The sequence below is a fragment of the Pezoporus wallicus genome, unplaced genomic scaffold (assembly GCF_028554395.1).
Source record: "Pezoporus wallicus isolate ANWC-B61680 ecotype Strahan unplaced genomic scaffold, APGP_CSIRO_Pwel_v1 contig_227, whole genome shotgun sequence".
NCBI classification, from domain to species: domain Eukaryota; kingdom Metazoa; phylum Chordata; class Aves; order Psittaciformes; family Psittacidae; genus Pezoporus; species Pezoporus wallicus.
In genome coordinates this window covers 1,122,713-1,147,071 of record NW_026635704.1, presented here as the reverse complement: position 1 = coordinate 1,147,071, position 24,359 = coordinate 1,122,713, and the positions used below count along the sequence as shown (strand labels likewise).

At 37.0% G+C, this 24,359-nt stretch overlaps 1 protein-coding gene across 1 annotated transcript in view; it reads right to left on the bottom strand.

Annotated features, from left to right (window-relative positions):
• The window catches only part of CDH19 (cadherin 19), a 114,106-nt gene extending 91,714 nt beyond the window's left edge, over positions 1–22,392 (bottom strand). Inside the window, exon 1 of the mRNA XM_057397399.1 lies at positions 22,241–22,392. The gene's annotated coding sequence lies outside the window, so the exon portion shown is untranslated. The remainder of the gene's footprint in view (positions 1–22,240) is intronic.
• Positions 22,393–24,359: the final 1,967 nt, after the last annotated feature.

Genomic DNA, 24,359 nt, shown 5'->3' with positions numbered 1-24,359 from the left:
ATATGTGAGACCTAGTTAAACAGAGATTGCATCACTTCTCACGAAAATAATAGTAGTAAAGACCAACACTTCCATTATTATTACTTTCCAGAATAAGTCAAACTGAGCATACACTTGCAAATATGGAGAACAAAACTGAATTTACTCAGATCTGATCTGTTTACCTATTCACCTGATGTGAAAGGTCATGCTACAAAGAGTAATTTACAAGCCAATGTGTGGCTGCATTCACCAACGTATGGGATTAGTACAATGAACCACCTGAATTATCAACAAAAGTCTATGAATTCAGAATTTTGCAGAATTTGGCAAGTACTGATAGATTAATGGATTTTAAAAGGGGACTATGACTTCAGCTAGGTAATGCAGTTACCAAGTTGAAGAGTTAACATGTTATTTAGTACAACCTGTACCATAACTTGCTTATAATAAGCAAAGTGTTAATTTTAGTTGACATCTAAAAGTTAATGCTATGTCCCCTTAACAGTCAGTCCAATCCAAGAAAAAACATCTTAACATAGCAGATATGCTGTGTTCATTTATTAACTTGTACCTACATCTGGGAAATACTTGTGTAACCTCCATTTAGGATTAGAGTCAGCACAAGAGTATATAGGGCTTTAAGAGAGTTGTATTTCACAGAGCATATTTTTACCTAGAGGCATTTACTTAATGGAACTATTTATTTCAGAGTCAATATTCCTCATTTTTATTGCTTCATTGAAATATACAGATTCCTGCAAATAATTAATGGCAGTGAGCCCTGAGGAGGGGAGCAAACCTATCAAGGGTCTCCTTTATGATAAATCATTTCATGACTTCTGACAATGACAGCTTCCTTAGAGAAATGATGGTTTAGGATACTTGGGGTTTGCATATTTATTTCACATTCCAAATGACATTCTTTTTAATTTTGCTACAAAGAAGCCTACCACTTCCTAAACATGCTGACAGAATGTGAATCATATTCAAGGTTGATAGCACAGTTTACTGTTCAAAATGCATGTCAACTAAGTTAGCATTTAAGTTCTTTCACGTAGCCTTCCTCACAGCTATTCCCCTTAAAATAGGTGTGTTTTAAATGCTCTGTAATTGTTAAACTGGTCTGGTTAGAGCGGAGAAAGAGATCCTGACATGATCGGTATCACAACACTCTTTCCTCCAGCGCTAAAACAAATGACCTGTGGAAAGTACTTTCTACTTTGTTTTTATACCCTTGCACTTTCCTATCTGAAGACAGTGAACAGAATGTGTAACCTGGACCTGAAATGAAAAGGCCTGTCCATCATTATCTAAAACTAAGATTACCATCCTGTGTGGCTATTACAAACGGTAAAGCAGAAACACGGTTCAACAGATGAATCACACTCATATACTAATGTTATAATTCAGGGATTGAAAGTAATGCCTTTAATTCATTAAATGAAATTATTTTGAATTAAATTTTACTCATTCTTACTAGAACATTGTATTGCAGAAGTTACTGAGATATGCAATCATAAGACATTTCCATGTATGCAGCTACTTTCATTGTTTCTTGCTGGATATATTTTTTAAAGTGCTTTCTTTTTTTTTTTTTTTCATTATATACTCAGATTTCATTGGTTCTCTCAGGGAAAACAAAAGATATGTATTTGTCTTTATATGCAGAAACATTTTTGTTATTTGTTAGAGTGGATAGCCAGGTTTGTTGTGTAGATAAAGGTAAACACTTGTGGAAAACCAAGGTAGAAAATTTCAGCTCAGATATTCAGGGGTAGATGACCTTTCCAAGGGTAGGAATAAGTCCCCCCTCACCCTCAGGACACAGTCAGTCAAGGTTTCCCTTCTCTAGCGCATGAGAAACACACCTGCTTGTGTGTGAAAACACATGAGGTTTCTCTACTGATTTGTTGTGTAAAATTACTGTAATGGCTATTAAGCTGACTTTCACAGAGAAGGAAAACAAAAAAAATCTGTAAGTCTTTGTTCTTTATGTGCAGAACAGCAACCATACACTGTCCTCACAACAGCAGTCTGGCACAGAAACAGCCTAGCTTCCCTCTGGGCTTGCAGCCAAACATTTTGAGCAGGCTAGCAATAGAAAATGATTTCATAGGCACAGGGTCTGCCCTGAGCTCACCAAGAAGCTTGAAGTCATTCACGCAAGCTCCCTGTTCCACTCCGTCCTTTCCCCCTTGTGACTTTCAGTGACATCCAGAACACAAACCCTCTTGACTAAATTCGATATTTATATGAAGCTCTTTCTTGCCTGCAATTGACAGATTTTCAGTCTCTTTTCAGTATGGAAAGGTGGAATTCTGAGACCTGACATACTCAACATGACTTTCCAAATGGGATAAAAATATGGTAGCTTCTTCAAAATGGACAAATTAATTTTCTGTGTTCAAGGACATACTATTTTTAAATTATGTTTAGCCTTTGGATTTCAGGTTAATGTAGTGCAGGTGCTGGATGCCATGAAGAACCCTTCTAAGACTTCAGTTCTTACCTGACAGCAACACATGTACATAAATATGGTGGTAACTCAGGTCTCATTTCTCAGACCTGAAGTGAGGTGTTACTGAAAGACACTTACTTTCCTCACTCCAAAAAAAGGAACACGAAAAGTGACATTTCCCAGCTGCTAAAGCACTAACCAAGGACTAAAGTACTTGGTATTAAAATGTGGTACCTGACAGAAACTTTTTTTCATATGTCACATAGCCCTTCTTCCCTAACTCCAGGAGCTATACAACGCCTGGCTGAAGTTATGGCTTGGAGTGAAACTTCTCATGTCTATCCTTGGGATCCAGCCAGCCACTCACTTTGTGCACTGGGTTCAGACCTTTACAGAAGGTAAGACCATTGTCCTTTGCAAATTAATACACCTGTCTGAATTTCACCTGTTAGGAGTGGAATGGTGCACTTTTACACAGCTAATGGTAAAGTGAAAATTTCAAATTCTTAAAAAGAGGGCAATGTAAACTTTTTCAAGATTGGCTATCAGAACCTAATGAAGTTTTTTGTTTTGTTTTTTTTTTCCCCAAAGCTTTGCGTTTGGTGACATTTTTTTGCTTGCTATTGATGGTTTTACATCAGTTTTGGTTTAAATTTGCCTATTCTAATGAACTTGGAAAACCCTAAGTATGTCAGCTTTCCCTTCCTTCAAGAGAAAGCTTCATCCTCCCGCAAAAAATCTGCTTTTAGCAGGTAAACCTATAATTTTTATAACATTTCATAGATATTATTTTCTTCCCACTGCAATGTTTTTGGCTAACTTGTATCAAAACAAGGAACAGTTAGCAGTGAACTATGTCCCAGCATGTGACAGCTAAATTGTTTCCTACATGGTTTAGTGACAATGACTAAAACCATGACTAGATATCTTAAGTGTATACAGATTACATACAGAGAAGAAGGTAAAATTTGTGCTAATTTTCTTTATGGACTGAGAAACACTCATTAAAGTTGCAGAACTATGCTTGTGATATATCTCAGAGGGAAAAAGATAAGATTTCAAGGAAAGTGAAAAAGATGTGATACCTGTAGGTGTTCCCCTTTACACCCATGTGAAAAAAATAAAGCTTATGCTTTAAATATATTTACAAACTGAACACCAAATTTATTTGAAACCATTTTATCTGGAAGTTTTGCTCAAATTAGGCTAAATTCTCAGCTATGAATGTGATAAACTTGGCACAGGAAGAAAGACAAAACATGTTATAGATTTAAACCTGAAAACACCCTTGCTTGAACACTACAGGACTGTTGTGAGAGCCTTTATAGACTCTGAATCACACAAGCCAAGAGTTTTCTGGTGCTGCATATGGATATGTCTTGTCTCCTCCTGAGAATGTTAAAATATGAGCTTCCCCAGCAACTCTGATAATCCTTTGACATCCAAGTGCCCAGACTGACTAGGTCTCAGAAATAAGGTTTGCCTTGCCCAGTCACCTCCAGGAGCTTTGGTTGAAGATTAAATTGTTTCACTTGTACATTTTATAATTTCAAGAGTCTGTGGTGGGTATGTGTATTACACATACAGGCACTTTGTTTATATTTAAAAGCAAATTGCTGTCAGCCCACATGAGAAGTATCAGATAAAAAGAATGAACAACAAACCACCCTTCCTTGACTTAATTGTCTTATTGATGTGAAGTGTTCTGAGATACTTCTGTGAGAGTACTGTTATGTATACTGTGCATTTCAAGGGTTCAGTATAACAAATTTTTCTTCTATACTTGTGCCCTTTCTTTTGTCATGCCTGGTCCTATAGTTGAGCCAGGGAAGCATTCTACCTCCTCTCTTCCTTAAGACTATAATTTCCCAAATGCATGACATCAATCATTTTTCCTTTCCTTTACAAAGCTTTCTCTGTGTTCGTCAATTTTACCCATTTTGTGTTATTTCCCCAATAATGTGTTTTTTATATTCTGTGCCTTACAAATTTTTATTGCTCAAGTTCTAGCCCCACAAAAGTTATATTCTCACTGGGATATATTGACTCCCAAGGGCACAACCACCGCCTGATGAGAATATAGGCATGATGATCTCTTTGTGCCTCGTCCAAAAAAAGGATCTGTTTCAGCTTTTCTTTGCCAACAGGAGCTTCTACATTTTCTGAAACATTCAATGATACAACAGATCAAAGGAAAATGAATGGAACTTCAGAACCTGTTTCTGACTTCACAAACTATGCTGGCTTATTGGTTTCATTCATTTTGCTGGATCAGTAGGGGGTGGGCTGAAATTTTGATCGCTGGGTGTTTCATCCTCTCAGGTGTTTGGGTTGCATGGAATTCAGTGGTTCAAAATATACCCTCCTGGCACATCTCATTCCTGCCCATTCAAAGTACAAATTGTTCAGATACATCTGTTTTGATTAAGGGAGTTTCAATATTTTCCTGCTTATTATAAAATTCACTAGCCAGAAGATGAGATGATATGCTAGAAATCAGGGACTAATTTTTTACACTGATAATAATTAAACACTGAAATCCTATAGTCAACATGCTGTTGAACCCTGTCTCTGCCAGTCCTTAAATTATAACTAAGAATCTTTTAAAAAGAAATGTTATAATTCCACCAGATGTTATCTATACTCACATACTACAATACTAACAATGTAAAGCTTTAGGGTAGATATAAGAACTATGGGAGAAAATCCTGTCACTGTCACAATTCAAGAGGTTAGGTTAAGTGACCAAAATGTCTAATCCAGTGGTTTGAAATTGATTAAGGATGACTTGACATCTTTTTAACCTGGTCAGTTTTACCTTTAAAAAGAGCTGTAAAAGGGACTGCAGATGCCTTATTATAAAATAAGCCTTTATTTGGAGGCAATCTGAGCTGCTACTGAGATTCACCTTAAAGCAGCTTTTCAGCAGGAGTGAATAACTGCAATGCTGAGATATCACTATCGACAATATGTTATATGCAGAAGGCACATCTGAAATTCATCCAGCTTTGTTCTCACTGTTGATTTGCAACAGGTTATATTTTTAGTTGTATACATTTATATTAGTCCTGTGTGGCTTTCATAAGCATGGTTTTTAAGTTCCTGAATAGTTATTTCTTCTTCCAGGAAGCATCACAATCTTCTTTGTGTGTGTGTGTTTGTGCCTAACAGAGATCTTATGCAAGAGTAGCTATGGAATTCCTTTCTAAAGCAGAAATTTTATGCAAAAGAAATTGCCTTTACAATAGAAGGAAAGATTAAAATCATGCTCAGCTTCCCTATCACTGCTTTTGCTGTTCATTTTGGCAATAAGAAAAACTTGGTGGAGTTTGTCTGTGAAGGATAGAGGATCCCACAAGGATTCCAGGCAATCACTTAACTTCAGCAGACCTCTTAGGAGCCCAGACACCCATTAACTTAAGGAAAGCAATTGTTAAGGGGAATGTTGCCCTTCAGAAGCTAAGGACAAATGATTGGAACATAAAATTGGATTATAGAAACATTTAGGTTGGAAAAAACCTTTAAGATCTTGGAGTTTGAACTCTTATACTGTACATACCGTAACACTGCCAAGTCCACCTCTAAACCATGTCACTAAGTGCCTCACCTGCACGCCTTTTAAATACTTTCAAGGGTGGTCACTTAACCACTTCCCTGGGCAGCCTTTTCCAATGCTTGATAACTCTTTCAGTGAAGAATTTTTTCCTAATACACCTCCCCTGGTGCAACCTGAGGCTATTTCCTCTTGTCTCATTGCATGTTATAGCAATAGAAGAGAATTGCACCCACCTTTCTCCATCCTTCTTCCAGGCAGTTGTATAGAGTGACAAGGTCTTCCCTCTTCTTAAGACTAAACAACCCCAGTTCCCTCAGCCATTCCTCATAAGACTTGCTCACTAGACCCTTCACCAGCCTTGTTGCCCTTCTTTGGACATGATCCAGCACCTCAATGTCTTTCTTTTTGTGAGGGGCCCAAAACTGACCACAGAATTCAAAGTTTGGCCTCATCAGAGCCAAGTACAGGGGAAAATTGCTACTCTAGTTCAGCTGGGCACACTCGTTCTGGTATAAGCCAGGATGATATGATGTTGGCCTTTTTGGCTGCCTGGGCACATTGCTAGCTCATGTTCAGCTGTTTGTCAAACCCCACCTCCTGGTCCTTTTCTGCTGAGCAGTTTTCCAGCCACTCTTCTCCAGGCCTGTAGCAGTGAATGTGGTTGCTGTTGCCCAAGAGCAGGACCTGGCATTAAGCCTTGTTGAAACTCATACAGTTAGCCTTAGCTCATCAATTCAATGCGTCCAGTCCAGGTTCCTCTGCAGAGCCTTCCTACTCTCTCACATATCAACACTCCCACCCAACCTGGTGTCATCTGCAAAGTTATTGAGAGTGCACTCAATCTCCTGGTCCAGATCATTGATAGATATTAAACAGAATTAGCCCCAGTACTGAGCCTCTTGGAGCACCACTTGTGATCTGGTGCCAACTGCATTTAACTCCATTCACCACCACTTTGGGCTCAGACATCCAGTTTTTTACACCGGCCAGAGCCATGAGCAGCCAGTTTTCTGCAGATGAATGCTCTGGGAAATGGTGTCAAAGCCTTTACTAGAGTCTGTGCAAAAAACATCCACAGCCTTTCCTTCACCCACTAAGCAGGTCATCGTGTCATATGAGATCAGGTTAGCCAAACAGAGCCTGCTTTTCACAAACCCATGCTGACACGGCCTCATCATCTGGTTGTCCCATATATGCTGTGTGATGGCACTCATGATGATCTGCTCCATAACCTTCCCCAGCATCAAAGTCAGACTGACAGGTCTGTAGTTCCCTGGATCCTCCTTCTGGCCCTTCCTGTAGTTTGTAGTCACATTTGCTAACTTCCAGTCACTGGGACCTACCCATTTGGCCTGATAAATGATTGAAAGTGTCTTGGTGAACAATTCCATCAGATACCTCATTACCTTTGAGAGGATCCCATCTGGCCCCTTAGACTTCTGTGTGTCTACATGGTGTATCAGGTCACTGACCATTTCCTCTGGGATTATGAGGGTTTCATTATGCTTCCCATCCCTGTCTTCCAGTTAGGAAGCTAAGTATTCACAGAACAACTGGTCTTACTATTAAAGTTTGAGGCAAAAAAGTCATTAAGTACCTCAGCCTTTTCCTCATCCTTTGTCACTGTGTTTTCCCTTGTATCTAATAAAGGATGTAGATTCTCCTTAGCCCTCCTGTTTTTGTTAACATAGTTGTAGAAACATTTTTTTAGTGTCTTTTTTGGGAGTAGCCAGATAAAATTCTAGTTGTGTTTTGGCCCTTCTAATTTTCTCCCTGCATAAACCCACAACATCTCTGTAGTCCTCCTGATTTGCTTGCTCCTTCTCCCAGAGGATACATCCAAAATGGAATGTAGTCCCAGCCAAAACTGTTTAGTCAGGCTTGTCTTCTTTCTCACTGGCTTGTCTTCTGGTATATGGGAACAACCTGCTCCTGTGCCTTTAAGATTTCCTTTTTTTAAAGAATCCCCAGACTTCCTGGACTTCTTTGTCCTGTAGACCCTTGCCTCCCAAAGGACTGTGTCAACCACTCTCCTGCCAAAGTCTGCCCTCTGAAAGTCCAAGGAAGGATTTCTGCTGACCTCTCTCCTTACTTCTCCAAGAATTAAAAGCTATCATTACATGATCATTATTCCCAAGACGTCCTCCAAACCATCAGATCACCCACAAGTCCTTCCCTGTTCACAAACAACAGGTCCAGTGGGGTGACTTCCTCAGCTGGATCACTCACCAGCTGAGTCAGGAAGTTATCTTCTACACATTCTGGTAACCTCCTAAACTTTTCCCTCTCTGCTGTATTGTACTTCCAGCAGACATCTGGTAAGTTGAAGTCACTCATGAGAACAAGGGTGATTGTAAGACTTTTCCCAGCTGCTCATAGAATAGTTCATCTGCCTCTTCACAATGATATCTGCCTTGTTGGCCTTGCCCCTGATTCTTACCCATAAACACTCAACCCTATAATCTCATCATCATTAAACCCTAGACGATCAAAACACTCCTTAACATACAGAGCTATCCTAATGCCTCTGCTTCCTTACCTATCCCTTCTGAAGAGTTTCTAGCCGTGCCTTGAAGCACTACAGTTGTGTGAGTCATTCCAATATGTTTCTCTGATGGCAGCTATGTCACAGTTTTCCTCCTGTTTATTGCTCATGCTGTGTTCATTGGAGTAGATGCACTTCAGTTGGGCTATTGATCTTATCACCTTTTTGAGGGAAGAAGCCTCCCTGGCCCATCCTCAGGTGCTTCTATAGTTTCTAAACGTCAATAATCCCATCGTCTTTGCTTCTACATGGATCTCCACCCCCTGCTTCTACTGAGATGGCAGACCGAAGGACCTTGATAATATACTATCCCTCAAACTTTGGTGTGTTGCCCTCAGGCTTATTTGTAGCAATCCTGGTTTTATACCTTTCCCCCTTCAAATCTAGTTTAAAGCTCTTTTGATGAACCCTGCTAACTCCTGTGCAAAGATTCTTTTCCTGCTTTGAAAAAGCTGTAACCAATCTCTTGCCAGTAGGCTTGGTGCCATGTAAACCAACCCATGATCAAAACCACCTAAATTCTGTCAGTGATACCAGGCTTGGAGCCAGGTATTGATTTGCTGGTTCTTCTTTTTTCTTTCCCCATCATTCCATGGAACTGGAAGGATAGAAGAGAGTGCTACTTGTGCTCCTGATCCCTTAAGCAGCTGTCCCAGGGCCCTGAAGTCTCTGTCGACTGCCCTCAGAATTCTTATTGGATCTTCATCACCACATGTACATGATCAATGTGTTACAAATGGTTAACCTTTAGGAAATTCTTATTACCTGACAAATCAGTATCACGATGTTTGAAAAATGTTGTTTAGAGAGTGAAAGCTAGCATGGAATTGAATTCTTGATCGTGAGACTGTTGCCTATCTTTCATCTGCTGTTGCTTCAATAGAAAACATAAACTGCAACTCAAATAATAACAAAAAGTATATTAGGACAATACTGTACATGTCTGCATTTTTTAAAAAAGGCAAGGTACCTCTATGCTGAGTTTGTATTATTATCAAAATTAAACAAGTAAATGGAAAAAAATGGGAAAGCAGCAGATGCAGTCGCAAAGCTGTCAGAGAATGCAAATCTGTGTCTCCTATTGTTAATTTATTTTGTATTCAGAATTTAGAATTTACTGATGAATCCTTTTTGTCACACCACCCATCATAGCTTGGCATGAGAGAGAAGGAAGATAGAAAAATTAAAAAGCCTGTTTGTTACTGTAAACTAAAGAGCATGAACAACATCCACCAAAGACAGGCAGATGGAAGATAAAAAAGAGTTAGGCAGAACCAAGTGATCTATGCTGATTTTCCTTTACATATTTATTAAAATAGTCTAAATGCAGATTCACTTTCTTTTGCTAAATATTTATTGTTATTTCTTCTGTTGTAGACTGGAAACTGCAAACAGTGATAAACTAGTTGTAAAGAAATGTAATTTTATTCTTCCTTTTAGAAATATACTTTTATCTTCTGCTGAAGTGCTATTTTTCAGTTCTGAATTAGCAGACATGCATCCTGTATCAGCTATTAATATGCTGTTCTGTTTGCTGAGAAAGTCAAAGGACAAGGCATCTATCATTAGTGGAGGACAGATACTGCATAACAGACATGATACAAAGCTAGCTGCTGCCAGTGGAAGTCTTTTCATTGATTCAACAGGTTTTAGATCAAGCTAGAAATCAACTTCTGTGTACCCTCAAACCATAAATATCTAAGCTTTTATTTACAAACAAATGCCTCTATTTACTACTTAAGAGGTAGGATGAATGCCAGTCTATTTCCAAATTGGAACTAATACAAATGCACCCTCAGGTTATGCAATATCACAATATATACCAGAATGACTTGTATTTGTAGATGAAATTTCAAGATGTAACATTTACAATAACAGTGCTACTGGGCCTTACACAGCAAGTGCAAGAAAGGTGGAAAAGTGCAAAGACTGCTCTGACACATAATGCACAGTGGAAAACCTCTAACAAAAGAAACTGAAGTATGCACAAAACAGAATTCAAAAGGTCTTGCTGAGAGGCATCTCAAGTAGCTCTACCCAGCAGTTGCACCAACAAAGCTGAAAGGAGTAGAAAGGACCTCTTTTGGCTACAGAGGAAAGAAGAAAGAAGTGGTTTTGATGTACTTCACAACTAAATCAGAGAAGCAAAAATGTCAAGAGTTTTTAGGAGGGTGAGCTGAAGTCAAAGAAATTGTCATGAGCTCATCCCATGTTCATGCAAATGAAAGGTGGAGGATTACATAAAAACAGAAATGAAGAGACATACTAGGAAATTATATTGATTGTAGTCTAGAGTGATGTGATACACCTACCAAGCCTCTTTTCTATTTCTTTCATAAGTTGAAGAATAAAAATCTGTGCATGCTGGGAACTGGATTACAGGCAGTTCACTATTGATGGTTTTAACTGACCTGATTATGCACTTAGAAAAGTAGATCTATGGGAACATAGTTGAGGAAACATGTTCTGCTTTAAAATACTGTTATGAATATTTGATGAAAACATAAAATATACCTGCATGACGACAAAACTTTCTTCAAATTTCAAGAGGTGATTTAAAAATTGACTTTTCCAGTTTATGAAATGAACTGATACATGTTCGTGACAGATTTTGAATCTGGAGAACATTTTATAGCAATAACGATCTAGGAGTAAATAGAAAATTGGAGCTCATATGAAAGATAATAAAGCCATAGTACAAGGTTCAAGGAAATGAGAAAAAAGAAAGAGTACAAATGAGTTCGAAAGATTCCTAGGGTACAATTGTTTCTCAACAAGGAAGAGATTGGTGGATATGATGAAAAGGTGAGCAGTTGGATTGTGGGAACAAGATAAATCAGGGGAGGGGGGGAAGTACACATGCTGAGCTGCTTGGGCACTTTGTAATTCGGAAGTGTTTCATGTTCACTAACCTCTGATAGAATCCTTTATCAGTTTGATTTGACTGTACTGCAGGGTGCAGCGTGGCAGACTTTTGCCAGAGCTGCCCATTGCTTCAATGACAGATGTTATCTAGCAAGTGAAATGCTGTCGTTAATTATTTCCCTTGAAATATGGAGCCCTATTGTGTGTGTTGCGTATTATTTTTAAATAAGATACAAGCCTTCAAGAAACCCACATGTGGCCAAGTTTGCTGAGGCAGTCCTAGGTGGTTTAATGCTATTTTAGGGGACATTTTCTCTTTTTATTTTTTATAGGAAGCTTGCTGTGGCTTAGTTTTCATTTTGGCAGTCAAGGTGTCCAGGGCATAGAAAACTGTTGCATATTTGTTCAAGTCACATCATCACCCTGGTAAATACTTTGTCTTCCTTTAGCAGTTTCCAGCTCTCTAACCAGGTCCTCTACACTGGTAGGAGCCAAGGAAAGTTCAAAACTTGCATACCAAATGACAAAGTTAGTAATCTTAATATGCAACGCTGAAAAGCACAGGCTTGCTTTTGCTTTTAGAAATATTGTTTCATAAGCTCACTTTCCTGTTTTTAGGTGGAACAGCAGCAGGCTTACAAGAATGTAATTTATGTCTAATTATATAGACTGTATTGTCTCATTTCTATTGACATGTATCCTGTAAGGGTATTCATACACTATTAGACTTAGAGACTTCTTGTTCTCTTCAATTACAGAAGTAACAGAAGACACAGATAAAATCAAAAGAGAAATTTGGCAAAGGAAAAGAGGGAACACTGTTTGCTTGTCACTCTATCACTTGGTTTCTTCTGCTTTATGCATACGCCTGTCCAGACTCCGTTATTATGTTAAATGAATAAATTAATATCTGAACCTGGGAAAGTCAAAGACCATTGTTTGCTTGTTTGAACACAAACATGCCAAGATTTGTAGCTCATCCCAACCCTCTGAACCTATTAAGTCTGGCTATCACTTGAACTCCCTTTCCTGAAAGGAAATTTGTATTTTGTGAGCTCTGTCTGGAAAAAGAGAGAGGAAAATGCTCCTCTCAAGTTGGATTTGCAGTCATTTGGTGCTAATAATCGTGGCTGTGATCCAGCAAAGCATTTACGTTTAGTTTATCTTTCAGCGTAATCCCACTGAAGTTAGTGGCTTGTCCATGTACTTAAATTTAAACTCATCTTTGAGTGCTTTGCTGGATCACAGCCAGACTACTGAGTACCTTACAGAACTGAACTCTCTCTCTGTTCTTTGACACTGGCCTAAGGCAAGATACACAGACGTGAGAATATATGTGCTTTAAAGGATAGAGGTTAAATACAGTATTATTCTCAAGACTACTTCATATTCCATTTAATAAAAAGACATTCTCCAGTTTTTTAAAACTCTTGCCAGTTGTTGTGAAAGTGAGGACATTACAATTCTAACAGAGTCTAACCAAGACTGTCATTCTCTTTTTTTGATCATGCTGAATTTTATAACTCAGGAGATTCAGGTCAAGTTAGCATTCTGAATGAAAGTAATTTGTTAACACAGGTTTAAATCCCTGCAATGTTCTGCTGACAAAAGCTAGCTTAATATGCAACAGATTCAACGCATCTCTGGTGCTGGTATACATTTTAAATTAAAGTGCTTTTTACAGTTTGGACTAACTTGAGCCCTTCAGGGTTGATAGAGTCTCAAGTACTTCAGGCAACTAAAGCTAAATATTTCTGTACAAGTTTGTTTAAAGCTGGTTTGGATAGTTCCTAACTAAAGATAGATTGGGTAGAGCCCTACAGTTCCTCTTGAACTATAGTCATACCCTGAAAATGTCTACATCAGAAAATATGTAATCCACTATAGAAAAAATAGTCGACATCTGCTGAGGTGTGTTATTGATGTTGTGAAATATTTGGTATGTGGAATAGTCATAAATGTAAGAGTTATGTAAGTAATTCAATTAGCTTAGGAGAAAACCACTCAGGGTTTGCACAAAGTCTGGGGGGGGAGTTTTGAGTGATTGTTTTTTGTGGGAGGTTTCGCTGTGTTTTGTTTTCAATTTTTTCTGTTTGTGCTTGGTTTTATTTTATTTTTCAAACATATGTAAAAGTTACCCACTGCATTATCTCCATCAGATTAAGCCAAAGATAATGCTTATAAATGAAATTAATTTATTACTGAAAATAACGGTATGTTGACTGTATCACAGAATATTTAAAGCTGATCTCAAATCAGTCTATTGTGAATAAGTTTGGCTGTAAATTTGGAATCACTTCAGAGGTGTTTTTCTCCTCCTCCTTTGTGTTGTGGTTTTTTTTTTTTTTCTTCTTAAGCACCCTTTTCAAATTTAAAGCCCATACTCTTTATCTGAATATCAGCCAATCAGAATTCTTATCTGCATGGTCTAATGATACATTCCAAGTATTATTTACTTGATTATAGAGCCTGTTTTGATGGAGTACAATCACTTTTCTGTTCTCAATGACCCACTGAATGATGACATTACTCAGAATTCCATTTAGATGATACATATGACCTAATTGGCTTGTATTCTGCCATGGCAATAACTGAACTCAAATGTCAAAGCAAACTTCGTAAACAAAATCTTCCTTTTATGAAACTGAAATTACGCTATGGGAAGCTTAGGAATATTAGCTATGGAAACTGTTTTGTTTTTTTCAGTTACACAACATCACTGTGCACATCCATACTTATTTTATATACTGCCATTTCAGGATTTTATACTCTAAGCAAAGAAGAAAGAAAAAAATACATAACAAATAAGTAAAATGACAACAAATTAAAACTCAGCATAATTATTTTGGGTTTTTTTTCTATAATAAACTATGCCTTCATTTAAAATTTGAGAAAAGTTTTCAAGGAAGCTAATTTTTCTCTTCTGCTTATTGAAGTGATCATGATAGTTGCATTTTTTTTCTATTTCTTTTTGACCTTTATAAGAAGCTATGAATTAGCATCCGTATAGTATTAGTGGAAATAACAATTTAGCTCAACGTTATTTGTATTACACAGATACATCAAAATTAACTTTAAAATGTATGGCTTGGTAGCAGTTTAATTTTGACAACATTGAGATTCCTGGGAAACAGCTACCAATATCTGCTTATGAGGCCTATGTAGCTAGGAATGAGCTTGCTCTTTTAGGTACTTTATCCAAACTTCAGGGTTTCTAGTGACATATAGACAAATAATAATTACATACCCTGCTTTCATATCTTGGTTATAATCCAGGCTTCCAAAAAATTATCACCTAAAAATATTGGCATAGTCTTCTAAATTGTCTCAGACACACAAAGGTGCTTTTCTAAAAGCAAATGTTTGAAATTCCAACCCAGTCCTTGCTTGCACACCAATTTGGTAGCGTCATGGCACTAAATGTCTTGATAAGTAGTGGTGAAATGCTCATAACTAGCCTTTCCAAATATTTTGCCTTTTTTTTCCCTATACCATTCTTAGGTAACTGTAAATGAATTCTGGTTGGTTTCAGAGTGTTCTTATGCTGAGGTAATTCTAATTACAGTATTTCTGCAAGAGTGAGAAGCTCAAGTAGCTATCACTGTTAGTAGTGGTTCATCACAAGTGTCCTGGGTTCAGCAGTAGCAGTCATGTTTCTCCTTTGTGGTAGCTGGTGCTGTGCTGTGTTTTGACTTCCAGCCTGGGAACAGTGCTGGTGATACCGATGTTTTTGGTTGTTGCTAAGTAATGTTTACCCTGACCAAGGACTTTGTGAGGCTCATGCTCTGCCAGGGAGGAGGGGAAGCCATGAGGAGGCAGAGACGGGGCGCCTGACCCAGGCTAGTCAAAGAGGTATTCCATACCACAGCACGTCATGGCCGGGGTGGGGGGTAACTGGGAGTTACCCGGAAGGACATGGGCTTCCGGGTGGGACTCGTTTCTTTGCCGGTGGTATTGTATTCTCTTCCCTTGTTATTTCTCTTATCATTGTTGTAGTTGGTAGTAGCAGTGGTGATCCGTGTTGTACATTGGTTGCTGGACTGTTCTTGTCTCAACCCGTAGGAGTTGCACTCTTTCGATCCTCCTCCCCGTTTCTCTGGGAACGGGGAAGGGGAGAGCCCCTGTGGGGGGCGGGGGACCCTCGATTGTTGTCAGCCCGGCACCACTCACTGGGAGTGAGTGAACAAGTTGCCTGACTGGGTTTAAACCATGACAACAAGTGATACCACCTTCCTGGTTGTATGTGCTTTTGAATTTAGGCGAATTCACATATACCAGAGGACATAAAGCTTTTTCCATTATAAGATTATGCTCCTGACATATCGCATATCTTCTATTAAGCTGAAGATCAAGACTGAAGTTTGGTGATCTGCAACAGAAATCTTACCCGAAACTACTTGAGGGAAATCATGAGCAGTTAGTAAATTACATTTATAGCATTGGCATGATAGCTATTTTTTTTCTTTTTTGGCTACTAATCCTGCCAATATAAGTGTCTGGAGGGAACCTTATAGATTCTTGGTGAAAACATTCACTTTTGGAGACTTTGTGGTTGAGTGTTGCAGTGCTCTCTTACTCTATGTCAGTGAATCTGGAGCTATTTTACTGTAAGCAATGCCTGCCAACAGGATGACTTTTATAGATATATGGTCTACTATACCTAAACATATGAATCTAATGTGGAGATAGATAGAAGCTTCAAATCTAAATTCATACCCTTTCTTCACTCAGTTTGATGAAGTGGTTAAGGACAAGTATGAAAAGTCTTATTGCAAAATTCACTAAAGTCTGGGATTTTCTTCAAGAATTAAGATAACAGCAGTTAAAGAGGAATAAATAGTGAATATTGGGAACCCAAATAAATTTTGAAGTTGAACAATGTTGACTTTGGGTTTGCTTACACCACAGCAGTGATGTAAAAACTCAATTTTTCATACAGTTATAAAAATCAAATACTAAATATTAAAGGTTTAAAGGACTGTTGTACTAATTTTCTATTAAAACTATTTCAAAAGTATATGAGAAATATTTTCTATACTGTGTAATTATTCCATCACTTTAGAAGTTGTATATTAATTTAAGCAGTGAATTTATAACTCTGATTTGACCATATTTTCCAGTTACGGTTGTCAGTTCAGTTTATGGTCAGCATCCCAAGTTCATAAAGGAGATTTTATTGTTATGAATATATATATATATTTATGTCCACACACATGTATATGGAATAATATTGGTTATCTTTAGTATAAAAAGTCACTCAGAAACATTTTGAAACATTAAAAGCATGATAAAATCTATTAAATGCAATTCATTTCTAATGCATTGTACAATTTTGAGATGAATCTCAGACTCACAATAGTTTACTGCATCTGTGCTATGCTAACATATATTTATTATTTCCCACCTCATGTTTTTTCCTCTCAATTCTATCTGAAATTTGAAAAATTAATTTCAAGATGCTAGTGGATCTACCACAATAGTCTTGGGAATCAGGTAATAAATGTTCTACAACAGCAAGCTATTTCATCAACATTATTTTACAGCAGCTTGATGCATCCATGGGAGTGGAACAAAATTATCTAAAGGTCCTTTCCAACCCTAACCATTCTATGATTCTATGATACATTTTTGACATAATGATCACTGTGTTTCGCACGCATAAAACTGTACTGACAAACAATCATACATGCTCCAATTTTTCCCTCCACTTTTCCCTACTTCTGTAACACTCCTTGCTTTTAAGCATATATACTGTGGTTCCTTGGTGTTAAGTTTTTTAAATTTTCAAAGCCCTAAACACAGAATGAACAAATCAGTTTTTGCCTAGCAGGAAATTGTCATTGGATTTTCATTGAGTTGAATATTCACCAATGTGTGGACTCCATCTGTCACTACTTTTGGTTATTCATTTCATATTTGAGACTTAAAAGGACAGGACACTGGGAGTATAAAGAACCTCTTTTCATTACTGAAAAGGTTATATGTAAGTGTCCTCAAGACTGTTCTGTTCACTGGTTTTGGTAAGCGGCACATGACAAATTAAATCATGATGAGATAATTTGTCCATCCAATGTAGCAAACACCACACAAACTAGAGCACCTTTGAAACCCAGAATCTAAGAAGGGTTCCAGTCAGCAGTCTGGTAAATCTGAATAAAATCAAAAGTAATAGTTACCACTGAAAATTGTTTTATTCGTTATTGCGTCTGTACCCATGCTTGGTATTCAAAGGCTCAACACCTCTCTTTTTAGTTTAGTGATTTTGCTTATATGTTTTCCAATAGAAACTCCATTCATTTTATAAAAAAAACAAATCCTGTGTTGATTATATTTGTTTTACATATAGCCTAATAAGAAAGATGCTTAGACAATATTGTTGACTCAAAAATTAAAACTTGAAAGAATGAAACAAGTTGGGAGATTAATCATACCTTTCTTTCCCCTGCAACATCACAAGTCCAAACAGTACAACTCTGTTAGAGTATGAGTTAAATACTGCTAAAAATTAAACAGTGTATGCACACACACTCACATATACACACATATTTACACTCACTGTTTAGAAAAATCAAACAAAACCGACATTCTCTAAACATTACTTCATATAACACAATAAAAGTCCTCTTTATTGACTAAGCGATATGTATTTCAAGCCAGTAAAGATCTTTCAAAAAATTTGACCTGCTAGTTACCTTGGGAACTAACTTGGGTACTTATTTCTTTTAAATCAAAATAATTTTGTTCTTCTGTGCTCTTTATGTTGGATCTCTCACATTACTTCCACAGAGCCTATGTGAATTAAAAATGAACTAGAAATGTCTGATTAAGATACATATCAGGAAAGGGAATATGCAAACATTCTTTTTACAAAAAAAGACATTTCTAACATAAAAGTATGAATTTACAGTGAGGTTAAATAGACTACTAAAAGTTTACAGAGTTAAATATAGCAAAATATATCAGTTAATATTTGTTGTTATTGATTAAAAGATCATGTATGATTTTGTTTAAATGTGGAAAGATACTATCAATCACACAAGGCCTATAGACTGTGTTTGTATAAACAGTTTTGTCAGTTGTCTTTTGCAGCACACAAGCAGAGTTATATCTCTGGAGGAAGCTAGAAGAAGGATAACATTGGATTGGAAATATTTTGGTGGATAGGAAAAGCTTGAAAAGCTTTTTTTGGTTTAAGTAATTTTATATACGTAATTCTGTTTTCTCGGAGAGTTATCAGTAATACTTTAATTAGAATTCCCAATAACAACTTCTCTGTGTTTGTCTGATATGGATGTAGTCAAGCACTTTTGTAAATATTGCAAATTATACTAAGAAAATAACAGCCTTGACTTTACTGACTTCTCCTATTAGGCATTGACTTTCAGTGTCCCAGATCTGTTACTGAATAGCAGGATGACAACCACAGTTAAACTTAATGAAAGATAGTCTTATCTTACCTGAGAGTTTTCCTCTTCTTTAATTTCATTTGCTTATCCTTATCTATCCTTATCGATATTCAAAGAAATATGATGTGCAAGTACAAGATATGTTTTGCAGCAAATAATTCAAATAATTATATGTAAAAATTTACTTATGAAGTTGGTAAACTATTTAAAGTTGTATACATCCCACATAATTAAATATATTCTTTAAAACTGCACTGTATAATTATGAAAAAAATTATCACAAAAAAAAAAAAGACAAAACAAACCAAGAAACCAAATCCATACGCAAATCTCCATAACTGACTCTATTTTTCTACATACACTGAAGAGAGAAGAAACATATCTCCAATCTATTCTAATTTTTGGCATGAGTGCCTCTTTATTTTTGGATCGTTGACCTGACAGACTGGAAAGGCAATGACTTCTATTTCTTCTGGTGTCTTACATCAATTCATTGCTAGGAAAATAGAAAAAGGGTCCAGATTTAGCTTTACTGATGGCTATATTTTGCTTCTTTAGGAAGAGTGGGATTGTGTCATATCCACTGTGTGCACATTTATGCACATTATGTGCACTGAATACGTTGTTCATTAATATTCTTGTACAATTTTTGTTTACTGTAATATACTAAAGCTTCTAGATAGATAAACTTTACAGAGGTGCAACTGAGCAATCCTATACTTTAACAGATAGATAAAGAGGAATGTGGGTCTTTCATCGCATTCCCAAAAGGAAGTGAAGAATGAATACTTGTGGCTAGAAGTATCACATAAGCAAGTAAATCAAGTAATTCAGCTGAAGACTAAGTACAGCTAAGCAGGTAGTGTGAAGAACACCACCTTTGCAAAGGAAAATGCAACTCAGCTTGCTTCCATGGGGGGAATAACATGAGATTCAGACTACGGAAAACATCTATTAGACTGTGAATCACTCTTTTTTTTTTTTATACTTATTAAGTGATATTTGCAGTTTTGCAACATAGTCTGTAGGAAAATATGCAAACAGCACTCCCCACCCCATAGCTGTCTGCATAGAAATACTTCATACTTCACAGAGGTCATAAAGCTTTCAGTCATTGTTACTTATTCTCTTTAGATTATCATAAACAATTACTGTTGTGAGATGGACTTTGTACCACCATTGTGGAAGGAAAGAGTTAAACGCATCCCAGATGTAGAAAATCCTACAAAACTCTAAGCTTTGTGTGATACAAGGATAAAAATGTGATTTCATAGTAAGGAAGAGAAAGAGCAGACATGGATACTGATTACTCTTCCCAGTTGACTTCAGGATGTTTTCCTAGAGAAAAGAGCTAAGAAGATATTTTACTCCTGTCCTTTACATTTCAAGATATAACTCTTCTTTCAGCAGGCCAAGATAGAATTGGACCAGGCTATCTGCCATGTAATGGGCCAAAACCAGAATGCTGAAGCCTTTCCTTCTCTTACCACCCTTACTACTACTGGAGGGAAATGAGTGAATGGGTAAATACTTCAGTCATTTCTTGACATCAAAAGAAGTGTTAGAAGAACAATAAGTGTCAATTATGATAAAACTAGCATCACAATTTGCATAGAAGTCTATACTTGCAGTTAGAAATTGAACAGAAAAATCATACTCCTATTAGCAGCTTCTCAGGACTGGAAGAAAATACATGAATCATTGAACACCTTAGTCTACTGTTACATTACACCTTTCACTGATCAAATAGATCAACAGTAAATTGGATTAAATGATTTTGCTACTCAAAGCTGGACTACCTTAGCCATAGAATAATTCTAAGCTCCTGCAATAATTCTAAGACCTGCAATATTTTCTGTGAATGTATTATAAAGTTGAACTAAGCAATAAAGTCTATGAAAATGAGTAGGAAATAATATTCATAATTTTATTAACTTTTCTGTTCTTAGCTAAAAAACTATTTTAAAATATACTTCTTTTATTCCCCGGCCCATAAGAATCCTGTATCTATACAACTAAACATAAAAAGAAAGGATGATTTGAAAATCTCTAGCATTTTTAATATGGTCACATAATAATTAGCTTTAAAATTTTTATCCTTTTTTACCTAAAATGAAATAAAATCTCAAATGGAAGATATTTTCATTCAAAACCCTGAAACTTGAACAAATAACTAAGACCTGAAAATGGTAAAGCATAATGTTTCAGTAATAAAAACATCTTTTTTCCTTCCTGTGTAAGACAAAGAAATTTGTGAATACTTACATTTCTCCACTTATTTATATTGCTTTCAAAAACATTTGCTTTAGAAAATTCCCAGATAGTCTTTAGAAATTTCATAAATAGAAATACTTTTTTAAGAAAAACACTTTAACACCACCATCAGGAATGTTAAGAAATTTTTGAAGGGTTTGGAATCTGTATTTTCTCATGGTTGCTGAAGGCTACCACTTCTGATAAAGTGGACTGACTATAATCTATATTGAAGTGAACTTAAAATGTCTTCAGTGACTCCTGGATCAATGTCAGTGAGTCACATGGTAACACTCAGCACTCCTTGGTTCAGAACCCAAGGACAGGGTTGATAATGGGCTGTGATTTTCTTTAAAACCTCTTTTTTCTGGGCTATATCAGAGCCTGGTACAAGATACTACAAACACTTTGATTCTTTCTTGAAAAATGTTCATGTTTCTGAAACAGTTAAGCCTTTTCTAATTACATATTTGCCATGCTACAGTCACAGTAGACAATAATATTTATGTTTCCCCGTAATTAGAATCTGACATAATACAGAGTCAAAACTCAAAATGTTTTCATTTTCCATATCTTACATGCGATACTGAGCTTCTCAGAGAGGGCTTGAAAGTGATTTCAAAACTAAGTATCAAAGAACAGAGGGAGACAAGACTCATAACTGAAAGATAGTGACTGAGGCATTCATCTGCGAAGTGCATACATGTTTTCAATTAGTTGTAAGTGTTCTTTACACACTTCAATATATGAGACAGATTAGTTTGGAAAACCTGCACAGCCTTTCACAGATGATTTTTAGGACAACTCAGAGAATGTGAAACTGAAAAAAACGCATGAACAAATAAAGTGAAAGAACAGAAAGTAAGAACATGCTAGCTATTATGATGGAGTAACAGCAAGAAAAAATGAACCACAAATCCCTTCTGATTTCAACCTTACTTTTTGAATTGGCACACAGAGTTTTCAAAAGTGTATGACACCTTTGCAATAGCACCATTATATGTTCTTGATCACCATCCACACCTATGTAACCCCACCCTAGACACAAGCAATTTAGGGGTTTGCTGTTGTGAACAAGACTGTCTTGAAACAAAGCACCCTGAGGAAGTCAAAAACAAGTCCAAGAGTTTAGACAGTAGGAAGACAGATGTACAAGGGAAAAATAAATGTCATACCTGCTTTCTTCAAAAAATCAGTTGTCTCTTGCTGTCGTGGAATTCTTCTTATATTCCCTTTTCTATGTGTGGCTGTGCCTCAGCATTCACTCATTTTGTAAATCATTTATCACTACCAGCACTAAGAGCTACAACAACATCTGTGAGATACATAGCATGTTTTGGATGAAAGCTCTCCCTGTTACCTTTAACAATGCTGATTGTTCTACACCACCAGTGTTCTGCACTTGTCTTCGGTGCTCATAAAATAGCATTCTCAGCTGCAGAACAAAAAGGGTTTGAATAAATATTAGGCAAACAGCAAATATTCTATACATGTTTTATATTAATTTATATTTTAAACTATAAGTAATATGGTTTTCACATTCTTTACGAGAGTCTAAATTAGGATTCTACCTTATTAATTGTCCAAAACTTTCCAGTCAATAAGGAGTCAGGCATTTCTGATTTAAGATATTGCTGCACTAGGTGCTCAAGTTTGAATTCATGCTTGAGATCTTAGACCTAGGAGTCTCTGACACTGGAGAGACATCGCTGACAGCAATTCCACCTGCACAGCACTTTGGTAGAAGCAATATTTTCCTTTAAAAGCTATAGTTTTGTGTTGCAATATGATAAATCCTGTGGTACAAACTATCATCTGCATCACTCAATCTTCAAGAGTGTTGGGCATGAGGAAACTTCCTCATGCACAGAGAGCTCTGACTCATCTGTCACTGTGATGTTCAAGCAAACTGTCTGGGGCTGCAATGACAGCAAGAAATACAGCTGAGATCACAACAAGGACACCATCTCAGGATCTGTATATTCCTTGTTTGGAAGTCCCATGCATCCAAAGCTAAGAAGGCAGAGTAATTCCTGTCCTTGGCATTCACAGTTTCTGGAGGCATCCTAGATGAGAAAATACAAATATATATTTTGATAGACAAGGTCTCAAAAGTGTACTGTTCACCTTTACCTTTTCCATTACAGCTGGGGAAGACAGAGATCGGCACTTGGTGGTGGGACCTGTGGCTCCTTAAATATGCATGCTTTCCCAAATGATTTGAATAATAAGACTAAATCTTAGAATGAAAAAATCAAGCTAGGATGGTATCAGAAAAAATGTGCTGAAGTGCCTAATTTAAGGGCTTAAGTACTGACATTCTTTTGAACAACTTGTCTTATTGACACTGTGGAGTTTATTATTGTCTTCATAAATGAGATAAGTGGGACTTTACATAGTGATTGGATTTACAGTTGCTCAAAGATACTCTCACTGCAGAAGAATCTGTCAAAAAAATGGGTCTTGACATTTTCTGTTAATTTTAAATTTTGAAAGTTGATAAGAAGACACATAGCACCAGTGGTTGCAGGTCCAAGAAACTTAGTCCTTTTTGTTTGTTTTCAGTTTCAGCATGTCAACAAAATACTTGCTATAACTTTGCTCCCAGCTGATTTTTGTTATTGCCTTGGATTTCGATACCTGTTCTGTAATCACCAAAAGAGTGACTGCCAAAGAGAACTGCTTAATTACAGGCTATATACTATAAGGATGCTGGAGGGGGACTCTTCATTAGGGACTGTAGTGACAGGACAAGGAGAAACAGGTTAAAACTTAAACAGGGGAAGTTTAGATTGGATATAAGGAAGAAATTATTTACTGTGAGGGTGGTGAGGCACTGGAATAGGCTGCCCAGGGAAGTTGTGAATACTCCATCCCTGGCAGTGTTCAAGGCCAGGCTGGAGGAGGCCTTGGGTGAGATGGTCTAGTGTGAGGTGTCCCTGCCCATGGCAGGGGGGTTACACCTAGATGATCTTAAGGTCCTTTCCAGCCCTAACTATTCTATAATTCTATGATTCTATTTCTCATTCTTGCACTGTATCTCTGCATATTTGCTGAGACATATGCCCATCAGTAATATGTCATGTGCTAGCCTGCAGGATTGTCCCCCTTTATTTTCTTTCCAGGACATGCACATGAAGGGCCATGGCAGTAGATGCTTTAGTCTTGCCCTGAGGTGTTGCCAGGGCACAACTGAGAAGATGCTAAATTCTGCAATCAATACAGTTTCCATGTCCCCCAACTTTGAGTTACATATTTTGTCTAAAATCTTGACAGGTTATTTAGGGTTTCAGG